Source organism: Heloderma suspectum, chromosome 15 (assembly GCF_057233095.1).
Source record: "Heloderma suspectum isolate Gila_16-S chromosome 15, 16-S_ref, whole genome shotgun sequence".
Classification (NCBI taxonomy): domain Eukaryota; kingdom Metazoa; phylum Chordata; class Lepidosauria; order Squamata; family Helodermatidae; genus Heloderma; species Heloderma suspectum.
Genome location: NC_139472.1, coordinates 9,270,531 through 9,285,315, shown reverse-complemented (window position 1 = coordinate 9,285,315; position 14,785 = coordinate 9,270,531). Strand labels below are relative to the sequence as shown.

At 48.8% G+C, this 14,785-nt stretch overlaps 1 protein-coding gene across 1 annotated transcript in view; it reads right to left on the bottom strand.

Moving 5' to 3' along the window:
* DISP3 (dispatched RND transporter family member 3) overlaps window positions 1–14,066 on the bottom strand; it is a 60,123-nt gene extending 46,057 nt beyond the window's left edge. Inside the window, exon 1 of the mRNA XM_084822283.1 lies at window positions 14,046–14,066. The gene's annotated coding sequence lies outside the window, so the exon portion shown is untranslated. The remainder of the gene's footprint in view (window positions 1–14,045) is intronic.
* Between the last annotated feature and the right edge of the window lie 719 nt (window positions 14,067–14,785).

Sequence of the window (14,785 nt, the reverse complement as noted above, 5' to 3'; positions counted from 1 at the left end):
CAAATCAATTTGCGTAATCTGCACAGATTTTGCCTAATTTGCACAAATTGCGACCCCATTTGTGAAAATTACGCAAATTGCAGCTGTAATTTGACAATTTTCTATTTTCGCGAATTTTAAAAAATGGGGAAAGTTCCTGGATTTGGGGGAAACCTTGCAGCTTGCTTTGCAAATGCAAGCTGAGTTGGGAGCACCGCCAAAATCCAGTGAGCCCAAAAAGGGCTGGATTTCCCAGCAACAGACATCCCCAGTTTTGAGTGTCACGGAATAGCTGTTTTAAACCAGGGTTTACTGGTAATACAGGCTCTGTTCTTTAAAAGAAAAGAAAAAAAACACCAAAAAAAGGGAATCCACTTTTTATTGAGTCTTTTCTTTCATGCTCTTGCAGTCCTGTCCATCTTTCCGTTTCAATTCATCCGTAAAAACTGGCTGTGAGATTTGGCTTGGCGTGCGCGGTGCGAGGAGTTAAAGAGCAGAGAGGAGTTGCCTGGGGAGGGGTGGTGATGGATGGATGGGGAAAAGGAGACCATTTTAAGAGAGAGGTTTGTCTTGGTTTGAATTTGTGGCATGGACAAATAGAATTTGGAGGGTTGTTTATTCCGCCCTCCCTTTTAAGTACACCTTTAATGCAATAGTATGAATCCAACTCAACTCTATCCTGCAGAGGCTTTGGGAGTTATTTTTTATTTTTTTAAAGCATACAAATACAGACAGATAGAAAGCACAGAGTGGCAGATATTCCTTTGATTAGGGAAGGCTGGTTGGGCACTCCGAGAGCTGGAAATTGCCACACATTTTCAGGGGAGGAAAATAGCACTAAAGAGAGAGAGAACTGCTTTTGGAACAGACGAGGTGGGAAACTGGCAAGACAACTGAGTAACAGAAACCTGATCTCTTATCAGTCAATACACCATTTTGATGGATGCTGGCTACTTTAGCACCAAAGCTCTTAATCCCCCCCCCTCCATTTCCCAGCATCTCCAATTACACTTCAGCTACCTTTTTCAAAGGGGAAAAAATAGATTGGCACACATACACTTGCACTGGCACACAAAAGTCTTTCCTAACAACCTAAGAGGAGCCTTGCTGGGCTAAGGGTCAATCAAGCCCAACAGCTCTGTTTCTGACAGTGGCCAGCCCACATTGATACCTGAAGCAATCAAAATGCCCTGTGTGTACTGCATTCATCCTTGCAGCGACAACCAAAAGTAGGCTGGTAGTATAAGCCAGGGGCAGTGACAAAGCGGCCGGACACCTGCCCAGGGCCCACACCCCAGCAGGTGCCCACTGGCAAGAGCCCCCTGGAGTTGTTCCCCCTCCTCGCCACTGCGACTGGCTTGTTCCCCTGCCTCTCTCTCTGGCTCAGGCAACGGAGGTGGTGAGGAAGAGGGGCAGGAGATGCCATGGCCTCCTTGCTCCCTGGCTCTCTGCCTGACAAGCCAGCAAGCGGGAGGAAGAGGATGAGTGGCTGACCATGGCGGTGAGGGGGCTGGCTCGCTGGGGGAGGGTGTCAGGCAGCGGGACTTGCTCGGCGGCCCTTCAGAACAGGCACTGCTTAGCCCCATATTGCAGGATGCTGGTGGGCAGCGGATGGGTGAATAACACAGAGGAAGGTAGGAGGTCGAGGACCTTGAGGGGAAGGCTATGGTTCAGTCTTATCTGTTCAGCTAGTTCTCAGGACTGAATTAAGCAAGGGGGAATATCGCTTTTTCCTGGAAGCTGGTGGCGCCGATGTTACGGGGGCTGTGAACTGCTCTGGGTGTCAGTCAGAACTCTAAAGGAGCTGTCCTTTACAGGAAGCCAGATTCTGGCTGAACATCAGGAAAAACTTCCTGACTGTTGGAGCAATACGACAATGGAACCCATGACCTAGGGAGGCTCTCCCACATGGGAGGCATTCAAGACGAGGCTGGACAGCCACCTTTCAGGGATGCTTTGACTTGGATTCCTGCAGTGAGCAGGGGGTTGGACTCGATGGCCTTGCAGGCCCCTTCCAACCCTACTCTTCTATGATTCTATCCAAGAGGCTGAATCCATTTTGGGTTCAGGACCTTGGACAGCTCCTTTAGAGTTCTGACTGGTTCCGACTGAAACCCAGGATGGATTCAATGCCCGACTGAAACCCAGGATGGATTCAATGCCCGACTGAAACCCAGGATGGATTCAACGCCCCACTGACACCAGATCCACCAGCTTCTGCTGTGCAGTATGTGTGTGTTTGGCAGGTGTGGAAGAGAAGAGATCCAGACAGATTTCTGAAGAAGCAGCACTTCCCCAACCTGGCACCCTCCAGATGTTTCAATCTACCACTTTCATCGCCCCCAGATGACACGGCCAATGGGTGCCCACCCCTCCCTTGTAACACCAAGTTCTGCCTCTGGGAGTGGCACATTATCATCCTTGCTAGACTACAGACATAAATTTGTATCCCCTTCCAGCTCAGGGTGGTATCCCAGGGTGGGTGGGGTTAGTCTATTTTATCCCCAACAACCCTGCAAAGTAGATTTCAGCTGAGGAAGAGATCAGCTAAAGGTAAGTTTCATGAACAAGCAGGGATTGAAAACCCATTCTCTGTAGTCTACACCCTGCGCTACCCACTTTACAGCTGCCCTGAAAAGCTCAGGGACTCAGAACCCACCAAGTGCAACACAAAATTAGTGATGCCACCGAATTTTATAATTTGTGGGCTTGTTGGCTGAAACACATACTTTCTCAATGCTCACCTTCATAGAAAGCCCAGATTGATATATTGAACTCACTATTAAGTCCAGAATTGATTGTGAGCTTTGGAGCATGAGTGGTAAAAAAAGAAAGCATTACCACCTCCCTAAATTTTCAGATGTCCTACTACCTAGACCCTCCCCCCCCCAAAAAAGAAACCTTACTCGGAGTAGTCTCCTTAGCTGCTTCCCTTGCTTCTTCCCTGGGTCCACACGGATGACTCTGCATGGCCCATCTTCATTTTGGTGATGGTAAGTAAACATCACGTGATATAATAGTGCAGGCAGACCACAAGAAAACAACCCATCAGGAAGGGGGCATAATGAGGTGATGCCTGACACCATGCCATGGTATGTGATTCCAAACTCCAGTTCTCAAGATGCACTTTGATATTGCACATGCACAAAAACTCGGATGCACAGATCAAGAGTTCATATTGAAGGAGAACTCTCGTCCAAACTCACATGGACGAAGTAGTTACTTTCTGACATGAAACCAACCAATCGGGAAGGGGGGCATTATGTGGTGACACATAACATCATGACGCACCTCAAAATTCCAAACTACAGCTCCCAAGATGCACCTTGGTATTGTGCATGCAGAAAAACTCCTACCATAGACCTCCCCTATGAGTGTCCTGGTTCCGCATCTGGAGGCTCAGTGTCAACCCAAAGAGGTCTCTGAGACCAATAAGATAGGGGTCACTCCATGCCAGAGAGGAAACCCCTGACATATCCCTCCCATCAACATCAGCCTCCAAGAACAGCTTTCCCAAGGCCACTTGGGTCTCTTAGCCCTGTAGGAGTGTATGGCAACAGAAATAAGGATGGGCCCCTCAAGGCTGTAGTCGGTACCCAGGGGGAGCTGGCTAGCCTAGCATCCCAGGGCACTGGCCAAGGTGCTGCCTGTCTTTCCCTTGCTGTGCTCCTTTGCCCAGCATAACTCCTGACCCAACGCCTTGCCAGTTGCAGCTCCCTTTCTACGACTGGCCATCCACTTCCTCTGGGATCCAGCTGTAGACAGGACAACAGGCCCCTCTGAGCTACGACCTCAACAGCCCTGTGGGTCCCCCTTTTCTGTAAGATCAGGCCTGCCAAGCAACAGCAGCAGCAACGCAGCATCCAGATGGCCAAAGGAAACGTCTCTCGCCACCCGCTGGGCATGCCGGCCCTCCTCTGCCAACAAAGTCGAGGCTAGAACCGCTCGCCTGCCCTGTGGGCTGGTTGAATGTCCTCTGTTACCAAGGCCTGGCAAATGTCAGGATTCTGCATCGCTGCCAATTTGCGGAGTGCACGGCCTTCAGGCAGATGGCAGGGAAAGCGCTGGGGGAGGAGGGGCAGCAGGAGCTGAACAAAGAGCACTCACTTTAGAACAACAACCCAGAGATGGTCAGGTGTTCAAGACGGGCAGACAGCCAAGAAATACAAGCTACGAGCCTATTAAAATTTAAACAGCCAGATTGGTGGGTTGTGTGCTTCCCCCCCCCTTTTTTCTAAGGCGACGAACAGGAAGATGAAGTTATTATACAGGAACAAAAGGGTAATGCTTATTGTTTCAGACTTCAGTTCCCATCAGACATGGCCAATGGGCGGGAATGCTGGGAGTTGCAGTCCAAAACATCTGGAGGCTGAAGAAGGCTGGAGTAGATAATACCAATGGCTCAGAGTGGGACTTGAGAGCAGGATTGGTGCCAAGGGTCAGCATGATGGGGCACATGCTGAGGTCCCACAGCCCATCGGGGCCCACTGACCAGAGCCCCCTGGAGTTGCTTCTCCTCTTTCCCATTGTAACCGGCTTGTTCACTGCCTCTCGCTCTGGCCCAGACTTTTTAGAAAAGGCAGTTGGGACTGCTGCCTGCTTGTTCATAGGGGCCTGGCAAGCAAGCCGGTGGTAGCAACAAGGAAGAGAAAGGAGCAACAGCTAGTGACAATGCTGGTACTTTGTACTGGCACGCACACACACCCTGAGGGTGTCTTGCCCAAGGGCCCACCTAAACCTGGAGCTGGCAAATAACCATGGAAGAGAAATGGACTTAACAAGCGAAATTAGCCAAGGGCAAACTCAAAATACCTGATATTTATTTTAAGAAAATGGCATGATGTTATTATATCTAGAAATCAGGGACATCTGCAGCAATATCTGGCAAAGCCTTTCCTCTGATTATGGAAAAGAGGCTAAATAAAACTTGTTGCAACAAAGAACTGTAAACACAACTTCCAAGCAGGGATGTTAGAGGAATCCAGTTGTGAGGCGGGGATCAACAAGCCTTCGTCGGCTCACCCCCTGGAACTCCCTTCCGCCAGCTGGCCCAGCTGGGTGCACAATGAGTCAGGCCAGCTGGTGGAATGTCTGTAATTTGGGTGTGTGTGTAAAAAAAAAAGTTGCACAAATTACACCTGTGAATTGCACGAATTTGCATAATCGGTGCAATTTACAGTCATAATATGAGCAAATTACAGTCGTAATTTGTACACGTTCTGCAAATTTGTGCAATTTGCAGCCAAAATGTATGCACATTATGCAAATGTGTGCAATTTACGGTCGGGAATTGCACTGAGTATGCAAATTTGCACATTTGGGGCTGTAATTTGTGCAAATTTCTATTTGCACAAATTACGGCCAAGAGAAAAAAAGGGTTGAAAGTCATCAGAACTCTGGGAAACCATGCAGCTCAGGTCAGAAAGGTTAGCTGAGTTGCGTGCACCATAGAAGTCCAGCGAGCCCAAAAAGGGCTGGATTTCCCAGCAACAGACATCCCTACCTCAAAGTAGCCAATGGATTCCATCTATATTTTTTATCAGCAAAGTCAAGGTGGGGGGATGCTAAATATACTTTCCTCTCTCAACAACTAGATTTAAATGTTATGCATTTGTTTGTTTGTTATTGTCAGAGAGCTTTGGCTATTGGGTGTTGTAGAAAGGTAATAAATGAATGACTGGAAGGAACTGTAAATAAGCAATTACAAAACCTGGAGCTGGCACTGCTGAAGAGGGGTGCGGCCTGGGGAGAGGGGGCGTGGCCTGAGGAGAGGGGGCGTGGCCTGGGGAGAGCCTAGAGGTCTGGTTTGAAAGGCCTGGAGTTCTACATTTGCCCCACGGGATGGAGGCTACCCACCTCCTGTTTTATTGGCTTGCTAACCTCAATCCTTTCCCCAAGATCTTGCAAAGCATGGAGGAAAAATCCTTCTTGCAGCAAGATAAAGGAACAGTCAGTCATTGTCACACAGGATTAGGTGTGGTGCAATGGTGTGTGAGCATCAGACTAAATGAAGGAACACACACCTCCTACTGGCAGTTCCCTGGGGCTGTAGATTCCAGTCTCATCCATTGGCCAAGGAACCAAGAACCCCTGGGAAGGTGGCTCACCGCCACCTCCCAGGAAGAATTTCACAGCAAGCAGGAGACCAGCCTAGCTCCGTACATCAGTCAGAGAAGGAACAGCTGTAGGGAGCTTGTTTTTGCTCTTCCCTGCCAGAGAGAACACCCATAAGACCTTTGAAACTAAGAACTGGTGCCTGAGGTTTTGCTGTTTTTTCCTCCTCCCTCCCAATCCCTTTTCCTTTTCTGTCATGTCTTTTAGATTGTAAGCCTGGGGGCAGGGACTGGCTCATTATCAATCTGTGTAAGCTGCTCTGGGAGTCTTTTTTTCTGGCTGAAGAGTGGGGTAAAAATACTGTAAATAAATGAATAAATAGTTGAATGCAGAGAGAGAGAGAGAGAGAGAGAGCTTTCCTACCTTTCTTTTCCCATTGAGGTAAATCTAGCTGGAAACCTAGCAACTGGGGGTGGGGGGGAGAGATAGAATTCTCTCCTCTTTTATCATACTGGGAAACTCATAATCAAATCTGGCTTTATGTCTTCAAGCGGGAGCATACACATGGTTAGGCTGCAAGAACCTAGATTTCTACAGAAAAGGGCTTCCAACAGACACAGACAGTGGACGGGGAACAGTGCCATTGAACAGACATGTATAGTCCCTTCTGCACAACTGTGTGCCTGGGGGAAGAGGTACAAATGTTGCTTTAAGCAGTGCCTCCACAGGGATGTGCCTCCAACAGGGATGGGCAAATCAGACCAACTCCAGCTCAACAAAATTTTCCAAATTCCATCCCGAAGCTCATTCTGACTAGTGTCCATATCAGATTGTGGCCTTTTTTCCCCCTACATGAAAATCCCTGCATATTCTCCTAAATGTACACATGAATCCTGCACATTTTTAAAATGCGTGCACGCTGTCAAACACTTTTCTTGTGGTGGTGAGGGGGGTGGTCTACAAATCACACAGCAAATAGCTCGGTGTGACAGAGCCCCTGCTTTGCATGCAGATGGTCCCAGGTTCGATCCCCAGCTTCTCCAGGTAGGGCGAGGAAAAATTCCTGCCTGGAACCCTGGAAAGCTGCTTCCAGTCAGTGTCGACAGTACTGGGCTAGATGGACCAATGGTTTGACTCAGTATGAGGCGGCTCCCTTTGTTCCTAAGTTTGGACATGTGCAGACTTAGACTGCAGATTGCGTCCAAGCCTGTGTTCAGTTCAAAAGGTGTGAACTGATCAAAAATGAACTGAAAAGAATTTCTCACACACCTAGGGATGTCAGAGAATTCCGCCACGGATCTCGGTGAGGCCAAATGCCAGGGCATTCGGCCCCCCGAAATCTGTGGTGGAACAAAGCCCCCCGCCCCCCTACCCCACGAAAGGCACGCGAAACGGAGCACTTAACTGCTGCCGTCTGTGCTGACTTGCAAATGGCAGCCGCGTCTGCGGCCGCCATTCGCTTCCTCATTATAGCCGTGATAGGCTACGTAAATAATTACATAGCCTATCACGGCAAAAAACAACAACAACAGCCAACGCAAATGGTGGCGGCTACGGCAGCCGCCATTCGCGTTCCCTTTTTTTTTTTTTTTGCTGTTTTAGCCTATGTAAATATTTACGCAGGCTATTACGGGGGGGGGGGGGGGAAGGGAACGCAAATGGCGGCCACTACGCCATTTGCATTTTTACGTAAAAAAAAAAAATTACGTAGGCTATGACGGCAAAATACAGGGACGCAAATGGCGGAGGCTACAGCACCCGCCATTTGCATCCCTGCAGGCCGCCCAGCGGCCGGATGTCCGGCTGCGGGCAGCCCTAGCCAGTGGCTCTGTGGAATCTCCATGGAGCGGAGCCGGCCGGAGAGAATTTTGGGGGGAGGGACGGAGCCCCTCCCCACCACCGCGAGTGTCACCCTCCGAAAAGGTAAGTGACTTTTGTACATCCCTACACCCCCCCTAGGCTTCCAAGTGCTCCTCCTCCTCTTTCTATCATTGCTCCCCCTTGCTTGGCAGGCAGAGATCCAGGGAGCAAGGAGGCCGCGGCATCTCCTGCTTCCCCTCCTCACCACCACCCTTGCCTGGGCCAGAGCAAGAGGCAGAGGAACAAGCCGGTTGCAGTGGTGAAGAAGAGGAGCGACTCCAGGGGGCTCTTGCCAGAGGGCCCTGCTGGGGTGTGGGCCCTCGGCAAGTGCCCAACCATGACGACTCTTGACGCTGGCCCTCGCTGTTGGAAACAAGATCCTGGACCAAGTGGACCAACACTTTGGATGGACATAAGATGCTGCATTATACTGAGTCAGCCCTTGGTCCAACCAGTATAGTATTGTCTACACCAGCCTTCCAAAACCTGGAGCCTGCAAGACGTTTTGGACTACAATACCCAGCATTCTCAACCATGGGCCATGCTGGCTGGGGCTGATGGGAGTTGAACTCTAAAACATTGGGACAGCACCAGCTTGGAGGAAAGTAGCTCCTCTCCGGGGATTTAGGCAGGAATCTTTCTCACCCACTGGAGAAGCCCACTGAGCTATGGGTCTCAGCAATGACCCTCTTCTGTTTTTATTCCCTTGTGTGGCCTTTTGTGGGGGGCGGGGGGGGCAACTCACCCTTTCTTTCAGCCTCAGTTTTATATTCAAGGAAATGGAATAGTAAGTGGCCCACCTCACAGTCAAGTGACTAAAGCTTGCCTAGCCACAATGATCCATGCGCTGGTAACCTCATACTTAGATGATTGTAATGCACTCTGTGTGGGACTGCTCTTGTGCCTTGTTCAGAAGCAAGATGTGGTGATGGCCACCAATTTGGATGGCTTTAGAAGGGGGCGAGGCAAATTCCAGAAGAAGGTAGAGGAGGAGGCTATCAGTGGATACCAGTCATGTTGATGATATGCTGCCTTCCAGCGTTAAAGGAAGTATGTACACCAGCTGTTGGGGAACATGGGTGGGAAGGTGCTGTTGCACTCATGTCCTGCTTGTGGGTTTCCCATGTGCAGCTGGTTGGCCACTGTGGGAACAGAATGCTAGGCTAGATGGACCCTTGATCTGATCCAGAAGGGCTATTCTTGTGTTCTTCTTATGCAACTAGTGCAGAATGCAGTAACTAGGATGCCCAGCAGAGCACACAGCTAAACATACATTCCAGTCATATTAAAAGAACTGCACTGGCTGCTTATTAGCTATCAAGCCATGTTCAAGGTTGTGTTTTTGACATACAAAGCCCTAAAAGATACCTAAAACTGTCTTCTTCTATATACATCAGATCAAACCTCCTGAGGCCCTGTTGGTCATCAAGTAGCAGCATGTAAGTGGGCCGTCTGGGTAGTGACACCCCGCATCTCGAACGTTCTCCCAGATGTTGTCCAAGAGGCAGAAACTGTGGTGAGCCTCACACTCCACATGAAGACACATCTGTTTATTCAGGGTTTCCCTGACATGGAACTCCATTGTTCTGTGTTACTGTTTCTGTCATGTCTTTGATGTATTTATCATTTTATATTGTTTTTATATCAGCCCCTCTGTTGCTTTTTATGTAGTTCTTATGTAAACCGTTTAGAGATCTGATGACATCAAGGGGGATAGAAGTTGCTTCAGTGAAAACAAACATAAATACATACCCATCAAGACTGACTTAAAGAGCAGCCCTTTTTGCATTAGACCAGAAGTCTGCGATTTCCATGGGTGGACATTGCAGGGAAGCAGATGGTGGCTAGATATCAGGAGAAACTGCCAAGACCTGATCAATGGTGGGACAGACTGCCACGCAAAGCGGGGTGGAATTCCAACAAGCTTGGGGTTGGAATTCAGAGAACTTCAGTGAGGCTGGTTCTGCTGGTTGGCACATCCCTAAGTGAACCCCGACTACTTTGGACCTGTTGGACAGTCACAGCCTGGGTCCATGAGCAGCCATGGCGGAATCCAGAGCTAAAGTGTGTGTTCTCCACCACAGAGCCTCTGAGAGCAGTTGCTAGAGCTGCCCAAGAGGCAAATCTTGAACAATCATCCACTCTGGTGCTGGAAGACATGGCCTCAGACATGCTCCGTCTTTGCTGGAGCAATGTCTCCACAGCCTCAGAGCTCTCCTTGGTCCTGCTGATCCATTTCCATCCCACCAGCCTTCTCTAACCCGGCTCCCTCCAGATAGCAACACAGGAAGTTGCGTTGTACTGAGTCAGACCTTTGATCCATCTAGCCCAGTATGGGTGACACTGACTGCCAGCAGCTCTCCAGAGTTTCAGGAGTTTTTCCAGCCCTACCTGGAGATGCCAGGGCCGAACCTGGGACCTTCTGCAGGCAAAGCAGGGGTCCGACTACTGAGCTATGCCCCCTACAGGGATATTATAGGTGTACAATTCCTGCACCAAGAAATGGGGTTGACTAAATGACCTCCACCATCCCTTCCAACTCAGATTCTAGACCATTTGCTGCAGCAGCTGGGCAAATGCTCACTGAGGTTAGAAGCAGGACATGAGGGACAGTGGATGTCCCTTCCTTGTTTGTTTTTTTGTCCCCAGAAAAGGGTTGGTGGGACATTAATGAAATATGTAAGCCACCCTTCACACCAGTTGCCTCCAATTTCATTCAAACCATGCTGCCTGTAGCTTTCTAAAAGAGCAGCAGTTGAGGGAGGCATGTCCTTCCTGTCTTCTCCATTAATTTGACCCTTGATGGAGGTATATTGCTTACAGCCAGATTGACAGACACTTCATCAGTGTGTCTTTTAAAAATCATTTTAAAAAAGCCATCTATCCATGTTGTGGCAAAAGCCTGATGGCACCTCTAAAGACCAAAGTCAGACAGAACTGGAAAACATCTAAAATCACATGGTGAAAAGGACAGGTGTAGTCCCAGGACATTAAAAGATAACATTTTATTCCTCAGAGTAGCACAAGTTTTGGGTTCAGCCCTGTAACATTTATTTCTGGGCCTTCTTCAGAGGGGTGTGTTGTTGTTCTTTGGTACCCTGCAGAAATCTTTGAAAAATCTGTGTCTCCAAGATTAATTGCAGTGGAAAGTCTCTGCTTTCACCATGTGACTTATAAAGTCTGGCCAGTACATTCTGGTATGAGCTTCTATAACCAAGAATCCCCTTGATCAAGTGCATGAAGTAGATGATGTATGTATGTGTGTGTGTGTGTGTACACACGCGTGTAGTGAGTACACTCTAAACTTATACAGCATCTACAAAATCTAGCACCTCAATAAGATTTACGTGGTGCTGAAGAACAAAGGTTTTAATCCTTTGTTCAGACGGATACACATACAGAGACTCCTGGAATTTGTTACAAGAAAAAGATCGTGAAGTCTTTCCAGATGCTAACAGTGTGCTATTCAGGGGGATTAACAGAGGTGGCAGCATTTAACTCAGAGATGTGCTGGATTAACTGTTTATACAGGATTGTGGCATGCAAGTGGCTGAGATGGATAATAAGAATTAGCTTCAGGCAACCAATCAAAAAGTCTTGCATAAATGAGAAAGATGGTTTGGTTTGGTTTGGGGGGAGTGCGCGTGCGTGCGCAGGTGTGTTGTTTTGGTTCAGTTCCTTTCAGTGCACCACAGATGAGAAGCCCAGGTTATGAGCAAACGTGATGGTGTGGACTAGCAACTCGCTCAGACTTATTTGCAAAGCTGAGTTTATGGGCTGTGTCTTGTTCTCTTGCATACCCTCATGCCAACAGAGCTTGGCCCGGATCAAAGACAATTTTAAGGGGAGACATGATAGCTGTCTACAGATGTCTCAATGATCCATGGAGCCAGTGTCTTCCTCTGGTTTCAGTCCGGCTCACTGGAGCAGTGATGGGTGGAAATTGTGGGGAAGCAGATTCTGGCAAAACATTAGGAGAAATGTTCTAATGGTGGGAGCTGTTTGACAGTGGCGCATGCTGACTTGGGAGATAGGTGCCTGTCCAGCCTCTGTTTAAATACCTCCATTGAAGGAGAACCTATCAGAGATGAGGTAGTTGTACCCTACATTGCCAATCCTACATTGAGCTGGGGCTGGACTAGCTGATGTCCAAGATCCCCCCCCCCCAACTCTATAAATCTAACAGGAGTTAGAATCCTGGAGTTCAGATCTCAGACATTGGAAGGAAATCCAAATGGATAATGGTTATCCTTGTCCCTAAATCAAAGCATACTGGGTAGTGTTTTTTTAAAAAACAACAACAACCCTCCTCTCCTTTAGCGTAGCCCACTGCAGCCAAGCAAGCTTAAGTGTGTGGAATTGAAATGGGTGCATATTATGCTCTCCTCACAACCATCTACCATTCCATTCTTCCCCCGCTTAATTTCCCCTGTGCCAGATTTATAAATCGTGAAGTTCTCCAAATTCAGAAACCTCCCTGTACACTGATGCTGCTTATACAGCATTAATAATCTCACCCTTAATAAGAACACATAGAAGCTGCTCTGTTCTTGGAGAGGCTTTTTGAACTGGTCAGGCTTACGGTCGTGTTTTGCATCGTGTTTGTTTTCGTGTGATGTTTTAAGATGTGGTTTTTAATCCGGATTTTATCGTTCACTGCCTCGAGAGCCATTTTTCCATAGAAAGGCGGGATAGAAATAATATAAGAAAATAACCACCACTCTCTTGCACATATGGACACACAACTACAGACGTGCAGTGGTTGGGTTTCATTAGGCACACGATGCCCCAAGCCAAGTGGCTTTGCTCAGCTGTCCGAAAGAAATAAGATGCAACTGGATGGAGAATTCTGCTGGAGACACAAGTTTCCAGCAAAGGGGTGAAGCAAGACAATTTACGTATGTCACTAGTCTGACTGATATAACCAGAGGATGCTTTGGACTGAATAGTCATTCCAGAGCACGATTGCTTGCCTTCACTGGCAGCGGTTATCCAGTTTTTCCCCAGCTCTGCTCCTAAGATCTTTTACAACCTGAGATGGAAACTGGGACCGGTGGTGCTGTTAGCGCCTGATCACAGGGCACAGGTCAAAGGCTCCATTGCCTTGGGGGCACCCATATGACCCACTAGATTGAGAACCACCAGGTTAAAAAAAGGAGGGCTGGGAGGGCAGCAGCAAGAGTGGCTGGGGAGAGCGGGCCCCATGGAATGCACCTTGCCCAGGCTCCCATCAAGTCTGGAGGCATCACTGTCTGGGACCGTTTGCATCTTGCATATACATTGTCACCCTACTGTGAGCCCTCCCTGGGGCTAAGCCCTAACCCAGCCATCTCCAACGGGGGCAGGAAGCTGAGGGGTCTTGTCCAACACATTTGGCAGAGCACCAGGTCAGTCTCTAACCTATCTCTACATCCAGCCAGAGGCAGTCACTGCAGCAGGAAAAGTAGGCAGGAATTAATCTCCCACCCATAAGAACAGCCCTGGTGGATCCGACCGATGGGCCATCCAACTTCCCCCAGCAGCAAAGCAGATGTGGAGAGGGGCCGTACCTCAGCGGTAGAGCCCCTCATTTGCATGCAGAAGGTCCCAGGTTCGATCCCCCGGCATCTCCTGGTAGGGCTGGAAAAATTCCTGCCTGAAACCCTGGAGAGCTGTTGCTGCCAGTCAGTGCAGGCAATCCTGAGCTAGACGGACCGAGGGTCTGACTCTGTATAAGGCAGCTTCCTAGGTTTCTATGTCTCAGGGAAGCCCATAAACACTAGCAGGATAGGATAGCAATAGCCTTCTCCCATGGCTGGTCCCCAACTGCAGACCTATATCACTCAGATGCATAGAAGTCCTAATTCTCCATTGCTCAATCCAGGTTTGTTTATCCAAATTCAACGCAAAGAGTTGAGACCGAAACAATAGTCCTACTAGGAATTTGGAAGGTAGCTTCTCTTCGTGAGATTTTTAAACGTACAATCAAGGGGTACCCTTTATTGTGCTACTGAAAGATTTGAGAAGAATGCACAGACTCCCAAATATATATTGGCGCTGGCTGGACACCCTTCTCAGGACACCCTAAGACACCCTTCAGCCTCCCCTTTGCCTCTCATTACTCAGCCCCCTCCCCCCCCACACACACATAAATGTGTAAGTTCGATTCCTACCTTGGTCTGTTCGGGTGCAGACTCCCTTAGCTGCAGCTGGTGGGGAGGCAGTAAAGAAGACAACTCTTCTGAGAAAACACTGGGGTAGTGGGCTTCTGCAGATGCAACCCCCCCCCCTTTTCCCAAAACACAGCCCTGTCTTGAGCCAGGAGATCAGAGCACCTGCCACCCTTCTTCTGTTACAGCAGGATTAAGATACCTGACGGCTGGAATATCCCCTCAAGGGGAACCCGGAAGGCACCCATTGGGGAAAAGAAATGCTTTTGCAAGCAAAGTTCTCGCCTTCGAAGAACAGCAGGGATGAGTCCCCCCACCCCCGCCGCCCCTTAGAAACTCAAGAGACGAGGATAACCAGAAGAGGCTTAACTCTTTACTGGCATCTCACAGAACCCCCTACTTTTCTCCCAGTATGGCTATGGTGCATCAAACACCACATCTTTCTCACTCATCCCAACACAGCCAGAATACAAAACCACATTCTCTCTCTTTCTCTCTCTCTCTCTCTCTCTCTCTCTCTCTCTCTCTCTCTCTCTTTCTCTCTCTCTCTCTCTCTCTCTCTCTCACACACACACACACCCCGTAGGCACAAATCTAAAGACAAGCTCCTCCAGTCTGTTTCTCTATAGTGTAGACTCAAGACCAAGACCAAGACAAAGACACCCCCCCCCCCCCCCCGCTGAGACACTTCGGGACCTGAGAAATACTTGGGCAAAGACCCAAGAGGTGGAGAGAAGGGAGCA